This window comes from Arachis stenosperma, chromosome 6 (assembly GCF_014773155.1).
Source record: "Arachis stenosperma cultivar V10309 chromosome 6, arast.V10309.gnm1.PFL2, whole genome shotgun sequence".
Taxonomy (NCBI): Eukaryota; Viridiplantae; Streptophyta; class Magnoliopsida; order Fabales; family Fabaceae; genus Arachis; species Arachis stenosperma.
In genome coordinates this window covers 88104114-88126537 of record NC_080382.1, presented here as the reverse complement: position 1 = coordinate 88126537, position 22424 = coordinate 88104114, and the positions used below count along the sequence as shown (strand labels likewise).

Genomic DNA, 22424 nt, shown 5'->3' with positions numbered 1-22424 from the left:
TAACGCCCAAAATGCTACCCTTTTGGGCGTTAAACGCCCAGCCAGGTACCCTGGATGGCGTTTAAGCGCCAGTTTTCCTTCTTCACTGGGCGTTTTGAATGCCCATCTTTTTCTGTGTAATTCCTCTGCTGTATGTTCTGAATCTTCAATTCTCTATATTATTGACTTGAAAAGACACAAATTAAAAAAAAATTTTGAATTTTTAATGATAAGGAATAATCAAAATGCAACTAAAATCAAATAAACAATGCATGCAAGACACCAAACTTAGAAGTTTGTATACTATTGACATTAACAATTTGAGAATGCATATGAGAGACAACAAAACACTCAAGACAAGAGAATTTAAAGATCAGAGCAAGGAAATCATCAAGTACAACTTGAAGATCAATGAAGAACATAATGCATGTAATTTTCAAAAATTAGAAGAATAAAGACATGCAATTGACACCAAACTTAAAATTAGACACTAGACTCAAAGAAGAAACATAAAAATATTTTTGATTTAAGATTTTATAATTTTTTTTTGGAGTTTTTTCAAAAATCATGTGAAAAAAGAAAATAAGGATATCAAAATTCTTAATAAGAATTCCAGGAATCATGCAATGTTAGTCTAAAGCTTCAGTCTAATGAAATTAGACATGGCTAGCCAAGCTTCAGCAGGACATTACTTTCAAGAGATAAATTGATGAGAATCAATCAGCTTTGGTGATGATAAAAACATCACCTTGAAACACTAGAATTCATTCTTAAGAACTCTAAAGAAAAATACCTAATCTAAGCAACAAGATGAACCGTCAGTTGTCCAAACTCAAACAATCCCCGGCAACGGCGCCAAAAACTTGGTGCACGAAATTGTGATCATGAATGGCGCCATCAACATGGTACGCTCAATTGCAATCTCAACTCTTTATCACAACTTCGCACAACTAACCAGCAAGTGCAATGGGTCGTCCAAGTAATAAACCTTACGCGAGTAAGCGTCGATCCCACGGAGATTGTTGGTATGAAGCAAGCTATGGTCATCTTGTAAATCTCAGTCAGGCAAATTCAAATGGTTATGGATGAATTATGAATAAAGCATAAAATAATGATAGAGATACTTATGTAATTCATTGGTGAGAATTTCAAATAAGCGTATGGAGATGCTTTGTCCCTTCCGTCTCTCTGCTTTCCTACTGTCTTCATCCAATCATTCTTACTCCTTTCCATGGCAAGCTGTATGTTGGGCATCACCGTTGTCAGTGGCTACAGTCCCGTCCTCTCAGTGAAAATGTTCAACGCGCTCTGTCACAGCACGGCTAATCATCTATCGGTTCTCAATCAGGTTGGAATAGAATCCAGTGATTCTTTTGCGTCTATCACTAATGCCCAGCCTTCAGGAGTTTGAAGCTCGTCACAGTCATTCAATCATTGAATCCTTCTTAGAATACCACAGACAAGGTTTAGACCTTCCGGATTCTCTTGAATGCCGCCATCAATTCTAGCTTATACCACGAAGATTCTGATTAAGGAATCAAAGAGATATCCACTCAATCTAAGGTAGAACAGAGGTGGTTGTCAGGCATACGTTCATAGGTGAGAATGATGATGAGTGTCACGGATCATCACATTCATCAAGTTGAGGAACAAGTGATATCTTAGAACAAGAATAAGCCGAATTGAATAGAAGAACAATAGTAATTGCATTAATACTCGAGGTACAACAGAGCTCCACACCTTAATCTATGGTGTGTAGAAACTCCACCGTTGAAAATACATAAGAACAAGGTCTAGGCAAGGCCGAATGGCCAGCTTCCCAAAGAGGGTTCAATCATAAAAACATGATCAAAAGATTCAAAGATCTCAAGATGAAAATACAATAGCAAAAAGGTCCTATTTGTAGAGAACTAGTAGCCTAGGGTTTACAAAGATGAGTAAATGACATAAAAATCCACTTCCGGGCCCACTTGGTGTGTGCTTGGGCTGAGCATTGAAGCTTCCATGTGTAGAGACTTTTCTTGGAGTTAAACGCCAGCTTTTGTGCCAGTTTGGGCGTTTAACTCCCATTCTTGTGCCAGTTCCGGCGTTTAACGCCAAAATTCTTGAGCTGAATTGGAACGCCTGTTTGGACCATCAAATCTCAGGCAAAGTATGAACTATTATACATTGCTGAAAAGCCCAGAATGTCTACTTTCCAACGCAGTTGATAGCGCGCCAATTGGGCTTCTGTAGCTCGAAAAAATCCACTTTGAGTGCAGGAAGGTCAGAATCCAACAACATCTGCAGTCCTTTTCAGCCTTTGAATTAGATTTTTGCTCAGGTCCCTCAATTTCAGCCAGAAAATACCTGAAATCACAGAAAACACACAAACTCATAGTAAAGTCCAGAAAAGTGAATTTTAACTAAAAACTAATAAAAATATAATAAAAACTAACTAAAACACACTAAAAACACACTAAAAACAATGCCAAAAAGCGTATAAATTATCCGCTCATCAAAGCTCAATAACATAGACCTAAGCAATGAAACTTAAATGCATAATTGAAAATCCTAAGCTAACATGGAAGCATGTTCTATTTCATACATGATTTTCCTTATTTAAAGCTTTGAAAAGGAAAGTAAACTAAGGAGGAACTTCACTACCTTTCACTTGTTGGTATGCTCATTCTTCTTCTGCTCCCGTGGGTACTGAGATATGCTCATCCCCTGGGGTTGATTGGAATCCTGTAACACTATTGAAAGTTGCTTGTTCTCTAAGCACTTGGAACAGAGTTAGCATGCATGCCTATGTGTGAGCTTCTGGACTTGGCTTGGTGTGTGAACACCAAACTTAGTTCCTTGCTTACCTTGACAAATTGGATGTATGCAATAACTTTGTGTGCTTTTTATACTGAAACACTATGAGTTAAAAAGATCATCTATGTATTAGAGGCTAAGCCTCTGTCAAGTGAGTTCTCTAATTGCTAGAGCAATGCTTCATCATTAAGGGCTGCAAAGCACTCTTAGGCTGGGGTTTTGGTGGGACACCAAACTTAAAGCCCTATATTCACCCTTGTATTATTTTTGGTGTATAACACCAAACTTAGCTCTTCACACTATAGAGAACCCACTTTGACATTTTTATCAAAAAAAAAACCTATGAAGAGGAAAATTACCTCAGGTTGGGTTGCCTCCCAACAAGGCGCTTTTTTAGCTTCACTAGCTCGACGATTGTCCCTTGTCAAGGTGGTTGATAGTGCTTGAAGTCCTCCCCTCTTGCAGTGAACCTATGTCCATTGGCCTTGTTGATAAGCTCCATATGTTCTAAGGACATAATTTTATTGATGGTATATACGGGGGGAAGCTGAGATGGAATAGTGGGGAAGTGAGGTGGTATAGATGGAAAGTATGTAGAAATCTCTTCATCACCTGGTGAGAAATTTTTTGTAGGGATTTTCTTATTTTTCCATCCCCTTAGAACCTTTTTCTTTGTTTCCATTGATGTTGTCTTGTTTTCTATGGATTCTTTCTTTAGGGGATTCTTGTTATTGATCTTGCATGGTTCTGGTGGTTCTGGTTCCCTTTGGATTTCCTTTGAATGTGGTTCTTCTTGACTATATGGCTTTCCAACTAATGGGGCTTGTATTTGTATTGTCTCTGCTTTACTGCTTGTTTCTTTCATCAATACTTCCTTGGTTGGCTCCTCCATCAACTCTCTGTTACCATGATCTGATTCTTGTGAGGGTTTAAAGACATTGAAGGTGAACTGTTCATCATGTATTCTCAACACTAACTCTCCTCGTTCTACATCTATGAGTGCTCTAGCAGTGGCTAGGAAGGGTCTTCCTAGAATGATGGGGTAAATAGGATTCTCATCCATTTCCAGAACAACAAAATATGTGGGAAGATAGTAGCTCCCATCCTTCACCAGCACATTTTCAACCACCCCTATTGCTTGTTTTTGAGTTTTGTCAGCCAATCTGATAATTACATCAGTAGGAGTTAGTTCATTGATTTGAAGCTTCTTCATGAGGGAGAGAGGCATTAGGTTGATGCTTGCTCCCAAGTCACAAAGCCCTTTGTCAATCATTGTTTCTCCTATGGCACAAGGAATGTGGAAACTCCCTGGATCCTCCTTCTTTATGGGTGGCCCTGGTTGAATGAGAGTACTACAATCTCTGTTCATCTTGATTGTTTGTCCACCCTTCAATAGATTTTTTCTGGCTAGTAGCTCCTTTATATATTTGATGTAGAAGGGCATCTGTTGGAGGGCTTTAATGAATGGTATATTTACATCTAGAGATGCAAACATATCAAGAAACCTTGAGTACATTCTCCCTGCTACACCACCTTTAAGCCTGTGGGGAAAAGGTGCATATGGGTTCAATACCTCCTTCTTCTTTAGCTCTTCCTTGGATGTAAGCTGAGTTACACAGCTTCCTTCCTCCTGGCTTTCCTTTTGGTTATTTTGGAGGTGTTCTTTTCCATTCATACTCCCCTTATCACTTGTGGTTATCATTTTGCATTCTTCCCATCTTACTTTCTTTGTTTCTCCTCTTGGATTCTTCTCTGTATCACCGGGGAATCCATCAGTGGGTTTGGGAATTTGTTGAGATAGGTACCCTACTTGGGACTCCAATCTCTTGATGTTTTCTCCTTGGTTCTTGATATTAGCTCGCACTTCTTCCTTAAATACTTTGTTGTCTTGGACTTCTCTACATATGTTTTCAAGTAGAGCCTCAATCTTTGAAAGCCTATCATCTGTTAATGATGGTGGGTTGATGTTAGGTGGTTGAGAAGGTTGGTTAGATGGATGTTGATAGTATCTCTGTGAGGTGTTTTGATGAGTAGCATTGTTGTTAGAATTGAAGTTGGGGTGTCTCTAATCTTGCCCTTGGTCTTGTTGATTTCCCCATCCAAAGTTGGGGTGATTTCTCCATCCAGAGTTGTATGTTTTGGAGTATGGATCATAGACTTGTCTAGCTGAGTTTCCCACATAGTTGGCTTGCGCCCAGTCACCTTCTTCTCCTATGTTTACTCCTTCTTGAGTTGGTGATGAGGTGATGGCTACTGCAACTTGGTTCTCTTCCACCTTCTTGGTAAGATCTGCTAGTTGCTTGGTGATCATCTTGTTTTGAGCTAACAATGCATCCATATGGTTCAGCTCCATTACTCCTCTAGTGTTACTTCTTTTAGAGGCATAGAAGTAGTCATTCTCAGCAACTATTTCGATGACATCTATGGCTTCTTCAATGGTTTTCTTCTTGTTTAAAGAGCCTCCTGATGAATGATCCACAGCCTTCTTTGACTCATAGGAAAGACCTTCATAGAAGATGTGAAGTTGGACCCACTCATTAACCATCTCTGGTGGGCATCTCCTTGTTAGATCTTTGAACCTTTCCCAAGCTTCATAAAGTGTCTCCCCATCTTGCTATCTGAACGTCTGCACTTCAGTTCTCAGCCTATTGATCCTTTGAGGGGGGTAAAACCTTGCCAAAAACTTGTTCACTACCTCCTCCCAATTTGTCAGGCTTTCCTTTAGAAAGGATTCAAGCCACTTGGATGCCTTGTCCCTGAGTGAAAAAGGGAACAAGAGTAGCCTATAGACATCTGGGTGGACTCCATTGGACTTCACTGTGTCACAAATCCTCAAGAAGGTGGTCAAGTGTTGATTAGGATCTTCTTGAGCACCTCCTCCAAATGAACAATTATTCTGCACCAGCGTGATGAGCTGAGGTTTTAGCTCAAAATTGTTGGCATGTATGGTGGGTTTCTGAATGCTGCTTCCACAGTTTCTTGGATTAGGATTGATATAGGATCCTAAGACCCTCCTTTCTTGCCCAGCCCGGTTTGCATGGCCTTCTCTGGCATGATTATGAGCTTCTTCTTCGTGGTTGTTCTCCAAATTCTCTTCCATGTTGGGTTCAAAGTATTCTTCCTCTTTTTCAGCACCAATAATCCTTTTTCCTCTTGCCTCCCTTCTTAGTCTCTGATGAGCGGATAATTTGTATGCTTTTTGGCATTGTTTTTAGTATGTTTCTAGTAGGATTTAGTTAGTTTTTAGTATATTTTTATTAGTTTTTAGTTAAAATTCACTTTTCTGGACTTTACTATGAGTTTGTGTGTTTTTCTGTGATTTCAGGTATTTTCTGGCTGAAATTGAGGGACCTGAGCAAAAATCTGATTCAGAGACTAAAAAGGACTGCAGATGCTGTTGGATTCTGACCTCCCTGCACTCGAAGTGGATTTTCTAGAACTACAGAAGCCCAATTGGCGCGCTCTCAACGGCGTTGGAAAGTAGACATCCTGGGCTTTCCAGCAATATATGATAGTCCATACTTTGCCCAAGATTTAATGGCCCAAACCGGCGTTCAAAGTCACCTTCAGAATTCCCAGCGTTAAACGCCGAAACTGGCACCAAAGTGGGAGTTAAACGCCCAAACTGGCACAAAAGCTGGCGTTTAACTCCAAGAAGAGTCTCTACACGAAAATGCTTCAATGCTCAGCCCAAGCACACACCAAGTGGGCCCGGAAGTGGATTTTTATGTCATTTACTCATCTTTGTAATTCTTAAGCTACTAGTTCCCTATAAATAGGACCTTTTACTATTGTATTTGACATCTTGGTAGCTATCTTTAGTCTTATGCTATCTTAGATCATGGGGCTGGCCTCACGGCCATGCTTAGACCTTGTTCTTATGTATTTTCAACGGTGGAGTTTCTACACACCATAGATTAAGGTGTGGAGCTCTGCTGTACCTCGAGTATTAATGCAATTACTATTGTTCTTCTATTCAATTCAGCTTGTTCTTGTTCCAAGATATCACTTGTTCTTCAACTTGATGAATGTGATGATCCGTGACACTCATCATCATTCTCACCTATGAACGTGTGACTGACAACCACCTCCGTTCTACCTTAGATTGGGTGAATATCTCTTGGATTCCTGATACACGACGCATGGTTGTTGCTCGCCTGACAAACGAGCGCTCGCTTGACAACCGAGCCATCCATTCCGTGAGATCAGAGTCTTCGTGGTATAGGCTAGAACTGATGGCGGCATTCAAGAGAATCCGGAAGGTCTAAACCTTGTCTGTGGTATTCTGAGTAGGATTCAATGATTGAATGACTGTGACGAGCTTCAAACTCACGATTGTGGGGCGTTAGTGACAGACGCAAAAGAATCACTGGATTCTATTCCGACATGATCGAGAACCGACAGCTGGATAGCCGTGCCGTGACAGGGTGCGTTGAACATTTCCACTGAGAGGATGGGACGTAGCCACTGACAACGGTGAAACCCTTGCATAATGCATGCCATGGAAAGGAGTAAGAAGGATTGGATGAAGACAGTAGGAAAGCAGAGAGACGGAAGGGACAAAGCATCTCCATTCGCTTATCTGAAATTCTCACCAATGAATTGCATAAGTATCTCTATCTTTATCTTTATGTTTTATTCATCATCTATACCCATTTGAGTCTGCTTGACTGAGATTTACAAGGTGACCATAGCTTGCTTCATACCAACAATCTCTGTGGGATCGACCCTTACTCGCGTAAGGTTTATTACTTGGACGACCCAGTACACTTGCTGGTTAGTTGTGCGAAGTTGTGATAAAGAGTTGAGATTGCAATTATGTGTACCATGATGATGGCGCCATTGATGATCACAATTTCGTGCACCAAGTTTTTGGCGTCATTGCCGGGGATTGTTGAGTTTGGACAACTGATGGTTCATCTTGTTGCTTAGATTAGGTATTTTTTTTTCAGAGTTCTTAAGAATGAATTCTAGTGTTTCAAGGTGATGTTCTTATCATCACCAAGGCTGATTGATTCTTATCAATTTAGCTCTTGAATGCAATGTCCTGCTGAAGCTTGGCTATCCATGTCTAATTCCTTTAGACTAAAGCTTTAGACTAACATTGTATGATTCCTGGAATTCTCATTAAGAATTTTGATATCTTTATTTTCTTTTCCACTTAATTTTCGAAAAATCCAAAAAAAATTACAAAATCATAAAAACCAAAAATATTTTTATGTTTCTTGTTTGAGTCCAGTGTCTCATTTTAAGTTTGGTGTCTTGCATGCATTGTTTATTTGATCTTGGTTCTATTTTCAAGTTAATAATATAGAGAACTGAAGATTCAGTACATGCAGCAGAGGAATTACACAGAAAAAGCTGGGCGTTCAAAATGCCCAGTGAAGAAGGAAAACTGGCGTTTAAACGCCAGCCAGGATACCTGGTTGGGCGTTTAACGCCCAAAAGGGTAGCATTTTGGGCGTTAAATGCCAGAATGGATACCATTCTGGGCGTTTAACGCCAGGATGGCACAAGAGGGAAGATTTTGTTTTTAATGCAAATTTTTTTCAAGTTTTCAAAGTTTTTCAAAATCAAATCTTTTTCAAATCAAATCTTTTCAATCAAATCTTTTTCAAAATCAATTTTTTTCCATTTTCAAAAATACTTGCTATCAATTAATGATTTGATTCAACATTTCAAGTATGTTGCCTTTTCTGTTGAGAAAGGTTTAATGTTTGAATCATATCTTTTCTTGTTAGCCAAGTCATTATTTTTTTTTAATCAAATCTTTTTAAATTGTTTTTCAAATCATGTCTTTTTAAAACCATAACTTTTTTAATCATATCTTTTTAATCACATCTTTTTCAAAAAAGTTTTCAATCATATCTTCTTCAAAATCTTTTTCAAAATGATTTTTAAAATCTTTTTAATTAATTTTCGAAAAATTCTTCCCCTCTTCTCACATCCTTCTATTTATGGAGTACCACTCCTCCTCAATGCATTATTCGAACTCTATCTCACTAAGTTCGAATTCTTCTACCTCCTCCTTCTATTTTTTCTGTTCCTCTGACACCTCAAGGAATCTCTATACTGTGACATAGAGGATTCCACATCTTCTTGTTCTCTTCTCTTTCATATGAGCAGGAGCAAAGACAAAAGCATTCTTGTTGAGGCTGATCCTGAACCTGAAAGGACCTTGAAGCAAAAGCTAAGAGAAGCTAAAGCACAACTCTCTGTAGAGGACCTAACAGAATTCTTCAAGGAAGAAGAACCCATGGCAGCCGAAAACAACAACAATGCCAACAATGCAAGGAAGGTGCTGGGTGACTTTACTGCACCTACTCCCGACTTCTATGGGAGAAGCATCTCTATCCCTGCCATTGGAGCAAACAACTTTGAGCTTAAGCCTCAATTGGTTTCTCTAATGCAACAGAATTGCAAGTACCATGGACTTCCACTGGAAGATCCTCATCAGTTTTTGGCTGAATTCTTGCAAATCTGTGACATTGTCAAGACTAATGGGGTTGACCCTGAGGTCTACAGACTTATGCTATTCCCTTTTGCTGTAAGAGACAGAGCTAGAATATGGTTGGACTCACAACCTAAAGAAAGCCTGAACTCTTGGGAAAAGCTAGTCAATGCCTTCTTGGCAAAGTTCTTTCCACCTCAAAAATTGAGTAAGCTTAGAGTGGAAGTCCAAACCTTCAGACAGAAGGAAGGTGAATCCCTCTATGAAGCTTGGGAAAGATACAAACAATTGATCAGAAAGTGTCCTTCTGACATGCTTTCTGAATGAAGCATCATAGGTATTTTCTATGATGGTCTCTCTGAACTATCCAAGATGTCGTTGTATAGCTCTGCTGGAGGATCTCTTCATCTGAAGAAGACACCTGCAGAAGCTCAGGAACTAATTGAAATGGTTGCAAATAACCAATTCATGTACACTTCTGAAAGGAATCCTGTGAACAGTGGGACAAATCAGAAGAAAGGAGTTCTTAAGATTGATACTCTGAATGCCATACTGGCTCAGAACAAGATATTGACTCAGCAAGTCAATTTGATTTCTCAAAGTCTGTCTGGAATGCAAAATGCACCAGGCAGTACTAAGGATGCTTCATCTGAAGAAGAAGCTTATGATCCTGAGAACCCTTCAATGGAAGAGGTGAATTACCTGGGAGAACCCTATGGAAACACCTATAATTCTTCATGGAGAAATCATCCAAATTTCTCATGGAAGGATCAACAGAGACCTCAACAAGGTTTCAACAACAATAATGGTGGGAGAAACAGGTTTAGCAATAGCAAACCTTTTCCATCATCTTCTCAGCAACAGACAGAGAATTCTAAGCAGAACCAGTCTGACTTAGCAACCATGGTCTCTGATCTAATCAAAACCACTCAAAGTTTCATGAATGAAACAAGGTCCTCCATTAGAAACTTGGAGGCACAAGTGGGACAGCTGAACAAGAAAATTACTAAACTCCCTCCTAGTACTCTTCCAAGCAATACAGAAGAAAATCCAAAAGGAGAGTGCAAGGCCATCAACATGGCCGAATTTGGAGAGGAAGGAGAGGCAGTGAACGCCACTGAGGAAGACCTCAATGGACGTCCACTGGCCTCCAATGAGTTCCCTAATGAGGAACCATGGGAATCTGAGGCTCAAAATGAGACCAAAGAGATTCCATTGGACTTACTTCTGCCATTCATGAGCTCTGATGAGTATTCTTCCTCTGAAGAGGATGAGTATATCACTGAAGAGCAAGTTGCTAAATACCTTGGAGCAATCATGAAGCTAAATGACAAGTTATTTGGTAATGAGACTTGGGAGGATGAACCTCCTTTGCTCACCAAAGAAATGGATGACTTATCTAGGCAGAAATTACCTCAAAAGAGACAAGATCCTGGAAAGTTCTCAATTCCTTGCGCCATAGGCACCATGACCTTCAAGAAGGCCTTGTGTGACCTAGGGTCAAGCATAAACCTCATGCCTCTCTCTGTAATGGAGAAGCTAGGGATCTTTGAGGTACAAGCTGCAAGAATCTCACTAGAGATGGCAGACAATTCAAAGAAACAAGCTTATGGACTTGTAGAGGATGTTCTGGTAAAGGTTGAAGACCATTATATCTCCGCTGATTTCATAGTCTTAGAGACTGGGAGGAGCATGGATGAATCTATCATCTTTGGCAGACCCTTCCTAGCCACAGCAAAGGCTGTGATTGATGTGGACAGAGGTGAATTGATCATTCAAGTGAATGAAGAATCCTTTGTGTTTAAGGCTCAAGGATATCCCTCTGTCACCATGGAGAGAAAGCATGAAGAGCTTCTCTCAAAACAGAGTCAAACAGAGCCCCCACAGTCAAACTCTAAGTTTGGTGTTGGGAGGCCACAACCAAACTCTAAGTTTGGTGTTGAACCCCCACATTCAAACTCTAAGTTTGGTGTTGGGAGGTTCCAACATTGCTCTGAGTATTTGTGAGGCTCCATGAGAGCCCTCTGTCAAGCTACTGACATTAAAGAAGCGCTTGTTGGGAGGCAACCTAATGTTATATTTTATCTATTTTCCGCTGTTATTTTATGTTTTCTGTAGGTTGATGATCATGAGAAGTCACAAAATCAATTGAAAAAGCAAAAATAGAATGAAAAATAGAAAGAAAAATAGCACACCCTGGAGGAGAACTTACTGGCGTTTAAACGCCAGTAAGGCTAGCAGATGGGCGTTTAATGCCCAGTCTGGCACCATTCTGGGCGTTTAACGCCAGAAAGGGACACCAGACTGGCGTTAAACGCCAGAAAAGGGCAAGCACTTGGTGTTAAATGCCAGAAATGGGCACCAGCCTGGCGTTTAACGCCAGAATTGGCTCAGAATGCATTTTTGCACGCCATTTGGTGCAAGGATGACTTTTCCTTGACACCTCAGGATCTGTGGACCCCACAGGATCCCCACCAACCCCCACCACCCTCTTTCTTCTTCACCCATTCACCAATCACCTCAATACCTCTTCCCCAAAAACCCTTCACCTATCAAATCCCATCTTTCTCTTCACCACTCACATCCATCCTTCATAAAACCCCACCTACCTCACCATTCAAATTCAAACCACTTTTCCTCCCAAACCCACCCTCCCATGACTGAACCCTACCCCTCTCTCCACCCTTATATAAACCCATCTTCACTCCCTCATTTTCACACACCTTAAACACCACTTCTTCCCTTTTAGCCGAACCACAAGCCATCTTCATCTCCTCTATTTCTTCTTCTTCTACTCTCTTCATTCTTCTTTTGCTCAAGGACGAGCAAACCTTTTAAGTTTGGTGTGGTAAAAGCATTGCTTTTTGTTTTTCCATAACCATTTATGGCATCCAAGGCCGGAGAAACCTCTAGAAAGAGGAAAGGGAAGGCAAAAGCTTCCACCTCCGAGTCATGGGAGATGGAAAGATTCATCTCAAGGGTGCATCAAGACCACTTCTATGAAGTTGTGGCCTTGAAGAAGGTGATCCCCGAGGTCCCTTTCAAACTCAAAAAGAGTGAATATCCGGAGATCCGACATGAGATTAGAAGAAGAGGTTGGGAAGTCCTTACCAATCCCATTCAACAAGTCAGAATCTTAATGGTTCAAGAGTTCTATGCCAATGCATGGATCACTAAGAACCATGATCAAAGTGTGAACCCGGACCCAAAGAATTGGCTTACAATGGTTCGGGGGAAATACTTAGATTTTAGTCCAGAAAATGTGAGGTTGGCATTCAACTTGCCCATGATGCAAGGAGATGAACACCCTTACACTAGAAGGGTCAACTTTGATCAAAGGTTGGACCAAGTCCTCACAGACATTTGTGAAGAGGGCGCCCAATGGAAGAGAGATTCAAGAGGGAAGCCGGTTCAATTGAGAAGGCATGACCTCAAGCCCGTGGCTAGGGGATGGTTGGAGTTCATCCAACGCTCAATTATTCCCACTAGCAACCGGTCCGAAGTTACTATAGACCGGGCCATCATGATCCATAGTATCATGATTGGAGAAGAAGTAGAAGTTCATGAGGTTATAGCCCAAGAACTCTATAAGGTGGCGGACAAGTCCTCTACCTTGGCAAGGTTAGCCTTTCCTCATCTCATCTATCACCTCTGTTATTCAGTAGGAGTTGACATAGAAGGAGACATCCTCATTGATGAGGACAAGCCCATCACTAAGAAAAGGATGGAGCAAACAAGAGACCCCTCTCATCATGAAATCCCTGAGATGCCTTGATGACATGTCATCATATACCCATTTTCTATGCTTTTTCATACAAGAAATTGATGATTTGTGCTTAAATATTGAATGCTTTTTGTACTTAAATGATATATTTTCTTGATATTTTAATTTTATAAATCTTGTAGGAAATAAGAAGAAAAAGAAGCAAAGAAGCACAAAAAAAGGAGAAAAAAAAGCTTTGGGGTACACTTTGAAGTTGGGGTACACTTTGGAGCCTTAGGCCACACTTTTAAAAGCGTGGCCCATGACCAAATCAAGGAAGGAAGCAGCCAGCACGCACACTGCCCTGCCCTTGCCAAGGGCAGGGCAGAATCGTGATGCACATTGAGGATTGGAAGCAAGAATTTCGCTAAGGTAAAATCTGGGCGCTCACAGCATGACCATGCCTCCTTCAAAGGGCTATAACTTGAGCTACAGACGTCCAATTGATGTGCTTCCAGTTGCGTTGGAAAGCTGACATTCAGAGCTTTCCAACGATATATAGCAATCCATATTTGGCGAACAATTGAGGCAGGAACGAGAGGCATCTTTAAGGGCCAAAAATAAGCAAAAATAAACCAAGGAAAAGAAGTAGTGTGTGCATCCACCAAGTATCGAACGCGGAGCTTCATTTTTTGGAAACATTGCCCTGCCCTCCGCAAGGGCAGGGCAGCATTTTGTGGTGCACACAGGCGCACCATTCTGGCGCACCAAGGCATCCTTCGGCAGCACCAGCAGCACGCACAAGCACCAAACTGGCGCACCAGATTTTTCTGCCCTGCCCTCCACAAGGGCAGGGCAGCATCTTCACACACCAAGCCCGCATCACGCACGCACCAAAGGCGCACTCATCAAATCCTGCCCTGCCCTCCACTTTCACATCATTATTCACATTGAGCTTGATTTAATTTCCTGCACATTTACATTTTCTGCAATTTAAATTTCTAGTTGCTTAATCTATTACTCTCTTTAAATTCCAGCACCCCAGCCCCTTTACTATTCATGTAATTTACTTTTCTTGCAATTAAAGTTTCAGCTATTTTACTTTCTTGTTATTTAAGTTACTTGCAATTTTACTTTCTGCACTTTAATTTTCCTTGCTATTTACTTTCTGTTGGCTACACTTCATCCAATTCCACTTAAATGTTAGCTTGACTAAACTAATCACCCACTAAAATTGCTTGATCCATCAATCCCTGTGGGATCGACCTCACTCTAAGTGAGTTATTACTACTTGATGCGACCCGGTACACTTGCCGGTTGGATTTGTGTGTTGGAAATTCGTTTTTCTGCAAAAATACCATCAAGTTTTTGGCGCCGTTGCCGGGGATTGATTTAGATCAACAATGATTAAGTGGGTGAGAAGTCTAGATCAAGCATTTTTTTTATTTTTGTTCTCTGATTCAAATTGAAACCAAGGTGTTTGTGTTTTTGCCTCACTAAGCAAAACTCATATCTGATATGAGTAATTTCAATTTTCATTGGTGTTGTGTTCTACAAAATTCAAATGGAGTTCACCTCATCTTTTAATCAACCAAACTTCATAGGATATTGCCCACCATCACAATATGATTCAAGTCATTATTCTAATGATGGTTGGGAATATCACCAAGAAGATACAGATTCTGAGCACTCCAATCCATGGAGCTATGCTTCAGAACCACAAGATGAGCAAGAAAACCATATGGGATATTTTCTTCCACCACAAAATGATGCTAGTCATGATTCTACTGGTGGCTGGGAAGGAAATTCTAATGCTCCATATGATATTCATCCAAAGATATCATCACTTGACCATGCTTCAACAGAAAGCCTCTATCAAAATCCACCACCCACACAAACTTCCTTGAACCAAAGCCTCTCAAAGCTTGAGACCATGTTTGAAAAATATGAGAGGGAGGCACAGATATTCTAGAAAAGGAAAGAGAACTTCTTCACAAACATGGAAGTGCACGTAGCTCAATTGTTGAGTGCAACGAAGAAAGTGGAAAGGCAAGATGGAGAAGCCTATGTGTCAAGCAAAATTTTAATGAAAAATGAGGTGGAGGAGGCATTGGATCCTGAACTTTTACATTCACAAGAGCCACTTGAGGTGACAATGAAACATAAAGATTCCCTCTCAGAGGCATTAATGGAAAATCATGAAGGAGAAAGGGAGGAAGACACTCAAGAGAAGTCAAACTCAAGTAAAGCAGAAAATCACATGAAGGAAGTGGTCATGGAACCACCAATTCAAAAGGCTCTGGATGAAGATCAAACTCCAAAAATCACACAGCAACCATGTCTTAACAACAAAGAAGTGAAGGCAACTAACAAGAGCACCAATTCTGTCCCTAAGTCAGCAAGCAAGCTCAACCAAGCCAATTTCAAAAGAAAGCTTGCTGAGAGGAAACCAAGAAAGGGACAAAAGCTGAAACTTCTCCCCCCATGAAGTCATTCCTCTTAACTAATTGGAAGAAGAGGAAGAAAGTGAAGAACAACATGTCAAGCTAATGACACTAAAAGAGCACTTGTTGGGAGGTAACCCAACCGTAGGTATAATTTCTTCTCTGCTTTGTTTTTGTTCTTTACTTTGTTTAAATTCAATAAATGGGCATATGGTTACATTCTAAGTTTGGTGTTGCCTTGCAACAAAATTGTTTTCAATCTTTTTGGATGATTGCATCAAATCAAAAATGAAAGTGACACACCAAGATTCTAAGTTTGGTGTGCCACTTATTTTTCTATGCAATTCATTCAAGCAACACTACTTGTCTGCATAATCATAATGCCTCTGCAGTTTTATTTTTTTCTTTTAATTTGACACTTTTCATTCTACTTTCTTTAGTCATTTTTCTGTTTGCTTTCATTTTAGTTTGCTTATTTACTGTGTTTGTTAATACTTTACCAAGAGAGCTTTATTCATGACAGATTATTGGCTTGGTGATTGTCTTTAACATACAACAGTTTCATTTAGTTTTGTTTTAAATAAAATTGACATATGATTGCATTCTAAGTTTGGTGTTGCTATGCAATAAAAATTTTCTTCCAATCTTTACTAGATACTTGCATTAATTCCAAGTGAAAGTGTCACACTAAGTTTGGTGTGCCACTTATCTTTTATGCAATGTATTGTGCTCACCTTCTTATGCTTGCAATCAAAATGTCGCTGTCTCTTGTGCCTTGATTGTTATTTTTCATTTTTGCTTGCTTGCAACACATGTAACGCTAACATTTCATTATGTAAGACATTCATGATCTATCTTAGCCCCATAGCCATTGTTCTAATTGTTGCTTGAGGATGAGCAAGCATTTTGAGTTTGGCAAGGGAAAGAGGAAGAATAGAGGAAAAAGGACAACAATAGAGAAGATGAACTACAAGGTTGTAAAGTTCCTTTTCCTCTAATTTATTTCCAGCACTCTAAATTGCATGATTGTCTTTATATTCTCTTTAGGCATGTGTGGTATGACTAAGCATAGCTTGAATTTGATTTGAAACATGTTGTTGTGACATTATGACTACCAACTTGAGTTTTATGAATCCAAAAGCAAAAAAGCATCATGATCATAAACAAACAAGGAATTAAAGAAGAATTTAGCATGTGCATACAAGTATTGGAAAGCTAGTATGATTGATTGTTGCTCAATTGCATTGGATTTTATTTAATTGAAGTTTTTCATCTAGTACATTTTGTGAAATCTTTTGAAATCATGAAAACCTTGAAGAAGCAAATACAATTAAAGCAAGAAAAGAAAAAGGGAAAGAATGAGAAAGCTGAAGGCTCTGAGTACCAATGGCAATTTATTTGCTAAGTGCTTGTGGTGTTTATGTATCAAGCTAAATGCTTGAAAACAAAACACTTAGAAGTCAAGGCTAGGCTCAAGTGCAAAAGCACTCCCTCAAAGCTCAAGGCTCTGAGCATCAATGATTAGAGAGTCAAGAAAAGAAAGAAAAAATGAGCTTAATGAAGTCCTCTAATTAAATGCTTGTGGTGCTTATGTATCAAGTGGTAATACTTGAAAACAAAGCATTTAGAAGTCGTAGCTTTGTTATTAACTCATGGGGCAAAGCACCCAAAAGGAGAAAAAAAAAATCAAAAGCTTGTTTCAAGAAGAATTATAAGAAAAAGATTTCATAAATAAGCTAAATAGAAGCATCAATCATTTACATCTCTTTTGTAATTGTAGCATGCATAGAAAACTAGCTTGCCATGAACATTGAGTTGCTATTCTTCTTACCTTGGATTGTCAATCTTTATTGCATGATTCTTTTCTTGCTTGGGGACAAGCAAGATTTAAGTTTGGTGTTGTGATGACATGTCATCATATACCCATTTTCTATGCTTTTTCATACAAGAAATTGATGATTTGTGCTTAAATATTGAATGCTTTTTGTACTTAAATGATATATTTTCTTGATATTTTAATTTTATAAATCTTGTAGGAAATAAGAAGAAAAAGAAGCAAAGAAGCACAAAAAAAAGGAGAAAAAAAAGCTTTGGGGTACACTTTGAAGTTGGGGTACACTTTGGAGCCTTAGGCCACACTTTTAAAAGTGTGGCCCATGACCAAATCAAGGAAGGAAGCAGCCAGCACGCACACTGCCCTGCCCTTGCCAAGGGCAGGGCAGAATCGTGATGCACATTGAGGATTGGAAGCAAGAATTTCGCTAAGGTAAAATCTGGGCGCTCACAGCATGACCATGCCTCCTTCAAAGGGCTATAACTTGAGCTACAGACGTCCAATTGATGTGCTTCCAGTTGCGTTGGAAAGCTGACATTCAGAGCTTTCCAACGATATATAGCAATCCATATTTGGCGAACAATTGGGGCAGGAACGAGAGGCATCTTTAAGGGCCAAAAATAAGCAAAAATAAACCAAGGAAAAGAAGTAGCGTGTGCATCCACCAAGTATCGAACGCGGAGCTTCATTTTTTGGAAACATTGCCCTGCCCTCCGCAAGGGCAGGGCAGCATTTTGTGGTGCACACAGGCGCACCATTCTGGCGCACCAAGGCATCCTTCGGCAGCACCAGCAGCACGCACAAGCACCAAACTGGCGCACCAGATTTTTCTGCCCTGCCCTCCACAAGGGCAGGGCAGCATCTTCACACACCAAGCCCGCATCACGCACGCACCAAGGGCACAAGCAACATTTTCTGCCTTGCCCTCCACAAGGGCAGGGCAGCCTCCTGGGAGTGTCATGGGCCAAATTCAATCAAAATTCAATTCAAATTCCCTTTGAACTCAAATCTTCACCAATTGAACCAAGGCCATCCAAGACCCATTTCCCTCAAATCCAAAGCAAGCAAAGCCCACTCAACATGACTCAAAGGCACATGGATCAATTAGATTAGGATTTTTATTTTGTTTTAATTTTATTTTCATTTTCACTTTGTAAAGCCTATATAAAGGCATCAATTAGAGCTCGATGAGAAGCAGAAAAGGCTAGCTCACTAAGGAGTGTTAGGATTTGATAGCTCTCTCTTTTAATTTTCCTTTCTGCTTGAATCTTGGATTGAGATTTGAAGGAATTCTGTTTCATTCTTGATCTAAGATTGCTCTTTGTTGATTTTCTGCATAATTCAGTTAATTGAGTTTTGGATCCAAGTTTTTCTCTACGGCTTTCATCTTTCTTTCTTCTTCAATTTGCTTTCTACTTTGATCAAGGAAGGGATTGAGATCTAGACTTGTTTTCTAGTCTCCTCCACCCCTGAGATCTTCAACTTTCCTTTAGCTATTGAAATTGAGCTGCATTTTACTTTCTGTTTCATTCCTCTTCTGCTACATTTACTTTTCTGCAATTTCCTTTCCTGCATTCTCCACTTTCACATCTTTATTCACATTGAGCTTGATTTAATTTCCTGCACATTTACATTTTCTGCAATTTAAATTTCTAGTTGCTTAATCTATTACTCTCTTTAAATTCCAGCACCCCAGCCCCTTTACTATTCATGTAATTTACTTTTCTTGCAATTTAAGTTTCAGCTATTTTACTTTCTTGTTATTTAAGTTACTTGCAATTTTACTTTCTGCACTTTAATTTTCCTTGCTATTTACTTTCTGTTGGCTACACTTCATCCAATTCCACTTAAATGTTAGCTTGACTAAACTAATCACCCACTAAAATTGCTTGATCCATCAATCCCTGTGGGATCGACCTCACTCTAAGTGATTTATTACTACTTGATGCGACCCGGTACACTTGCCGGTTGGATTTATGTGTTGGAAATTCGTTTTTCCGCAAAAACACCATCATGCCTCAAGGGATGCACCTTCCTCCACAAAACTATTGGGAGCAACTGAACACCTCCCTAGGAGAACTGAGTTCCAAACTGAGTTCCAACATGGAACAACTAAGGGTGGAGCACCAAGAACATTCCATCCTCCTCCATGAAATTAGAGAAGATCAAAGAATCATGAGAGAGGAGCAACAAAGGCAAGGAAGAGACATTGAGGACCTCAAGACCTTCAAGAGGAAGAACAAGCCGCCATCACTAAGGTGGACCCGTTCTTTAATCTCCTTGTTCTTTATTTTTCTGTTTTTCAAAAATTATGCTCTATGGTTATCTATGTTTGTATCTTATGATCATTAGTGTGTTAGTGTCTATGCCTTAAAGTTATGAATGTCCTATGAATCCATCACCTTTCTTAAAATGAAAAAAGCTCTTAATTGAAAAAAGAGAAGAATTGCATGAATTTCAGATTTTATAACAGATTAATTAGTTTGATGTGGTGGCAATACTTTTGTTTTCTGAATGTATGCTTAAACAGTACATATGTCTTTTGAATTTGTGGTTCATGAATGTTAAAGTTGTTGGCTCTTGAAAGAATGATGAAAAAGGAGACATGTTACTGAGGATCTGAAAAATCATAAAAATGATTCTTGAAGCAAGAAAAAGCAGTGAATACAAAAAAAAAACGAAAAAAAGGGAGAAAAAGAAAAAGAAAGAAAAAGAAAGAAATAAAGTTGTGATCCAAGGCAAAAAGAGTGTGCTTAAGAACCCTGGACACCTCTAATTGGGGACTCTAGCAAAGCTGAGTCACAATCTGAAAAGGTTCACCCAATTATGTATCTGTGGCATGTATGTATCCGGTGGTAATACTGGAAGACAGAGTGCTTTGGGCCACGGCCAAGACTCAATAAGTAGCTGTGTTCAAGAATCATCATACTTAACTAGGAGAATCAATAACACTATCTGGATTCTGAGATCCTAGAGAAGCCAATCATTCTGAATTTCAAAGGATAAAGTGAGATGCCAAAACTGTTCAGAGGCAAAAAGCTAAAAGCCCCGCTCATCTAATTAATACTGATCTTCATAGATGTTTTCGGAATTCATTGCATATTCTCTTCTTTTTATCTTATTTGATTTTCAAGTTGCTTGGGGACAAGCAACAATTTAAGTTTGGTGTTGTGATGAGCGGATAATTTGTACGCTTTTTGGCATTGTTTTTAGTATGTTTCTAGTAGGATTTAGTTACTTTTTAGTATATTTTTATTAGTTTTTAGTTAAAATTCACTTTTCTGGACTTTACTATGAGTTTGTGTGTTTTTCTGTGATTTCAGGTATTTTCTGGCTGAAATTGAGGGACCTGAGCAAAAATCTGATTCAGAGACTAAAAAGGACTGCAGATGCTGTTGGATTCTGACCTCCCTGCACTCGAAGTGGATTTTCTGGAGCTACAGAAGCCCAATTGGCGCGCTCTTAACGGCGTTGGAAATTAGACATCCTGGGCTTTCCAGCAATATATGATAGTCCATAGTTTGCCCAAGATTTGATGGCCCAAATTGGCGTTCAAAGTCACCTTCAGAATTCCCAGCGTTAAACGCTGGAACTGGCACCAAAGTGGGAGTTAAACGCCCAAACTGGCACAAAAGCTGGCGTTTAACTCCAAGAAGAGTCTCTACACGAAAAAGCTTCAATGCTCAGCCTAAGCACACACCAAGTGGGCCTGGAAGTGGATTTTTATGTCATTTACTCATCTTTGTAATTCTTAAGCTACTAGTTCCCTATAAATAGGACCTTTTACTATTGTATTTGACATCTTGGTAGCTATCTTTAGTCTTATGCTATCTTAGATCATGGGGCTGGCCTCACGGCCATGCCTAGACCTTGTTCTTATGTATTTTCAACGGTGGAGTTTCTACACACCATAGATTAAGGTGTGGAGCTCTGCTGTACCTCGGGTATTAATGCAATTACTATTGTTCTTCTATTCAATTCAGCTTGTTCTTGTTCCAAGATATCACTTGTTCTTCAACTTGATGAATGTGATGATCTGTGACACTCATCATCATTCTCACCTATGAACATGTGACTGACAACCACCTCTGTTGTACCTTAGATTGGGTGAATATCTCTTGGATTCCTGATACACGACGCATGGTTGTTGCTCGCCTGACAAACGAACGCTCGCCTGACAACCGAGCCATCCATTCCGTGAGATCAGAGTCTTCGTGGTATAGGCTAGAACTGATGGCGGCATTCAAGAGAATCCGGAAGGTCTAAACCTTGTCTGTGGTATTCTGAGTAGGATTCAATGATTGAATGACTGTGACGAGCTTCAAACTCGCGATTGTGGGGCGTTAGTGACAGACGCAAAAGAATCACTGGATTCTATTCCGACATGATCGAGAACCGACAGCTGGATAGCCGTGCCGTGACAGGGTGCGTTGAACATTTCCACTGAGAGGATGGGAGGTAGCCACTGACAACGGTGAAACCCTTGCATAATGCTTGCCATGGAAAGGAGTAAGAAGGATTGGATGAAGACAGTAGGAAAGCAGAGAGACGGAAGGGACAAAGCATCTCCATTCGCTTATCTGAAATTCTCACCAATGAATTGCATAAGTATCTCTATCTTTATCTTTATGTTTTATTCATCATCTATACCCATTTGAGTCTGCTTGACTGAGATTTACAAGGTGACCATAGCTTGCTTCATACCAACAATCTCTGTGGGATCGACCCTTACTCGCGTAAGGTTTATTACTTGGACGACCCAGTACACTTGCTGGTTAGTTGTGCGAAGTTGTGATAAAGAGTTGAGATTGCAATTGTGCGTACCATGCTGATGGCGCCATTGATGATCACAATTTCGTGCACCAGTCTCCGAAGGGTTCTTTCAGGTTCTGAATCAAAGGATGTTGAAACTCCTTCTCTTCTCCCTGTCATACAACAAACAGATTACACAACAGGAGGTATAGTGAAGGCTATTCTTGTTAGAGTAATTGTTAGTGTGAGTGATGCAATTTATCAAACAGATAGTGGACTGAATTATGATCAACTAAAAAAAAGAACAGAAAATAGAGAGGGTATAGGGGATGAGGAAGAAATTAAAAACGAACTAAGATAAATTGACTGAATGAAAAAAAAATGAATAATGAAATAAAAAAAATGCTCAATCTAGTAATCTTCTAACTTGATCATTGTTGATTCAAAATTAATCCCCAGCAA

At 39.8% G+C, this 22424-nt stretch overlaps 1 non-coding gene across 1 annotated transcript; it reads right to left on the bottom strand.

Annotated features, from left to right (window-relative positions):
* Positions 1-9439: 9439 nt before the first annotated feature.
* LOC130938026 (small nucleolar RNA R71) lies at positions 9440-9547 on the bottom strand. Its single transcript, XR_009069210.1, has one exon. It is a non-coding gene; the product is annotated as a small nucleolar RNA R71 (small nucleolar RNA).
* Positions 9548-22424: the final 12877 nt, after the last annotated feature.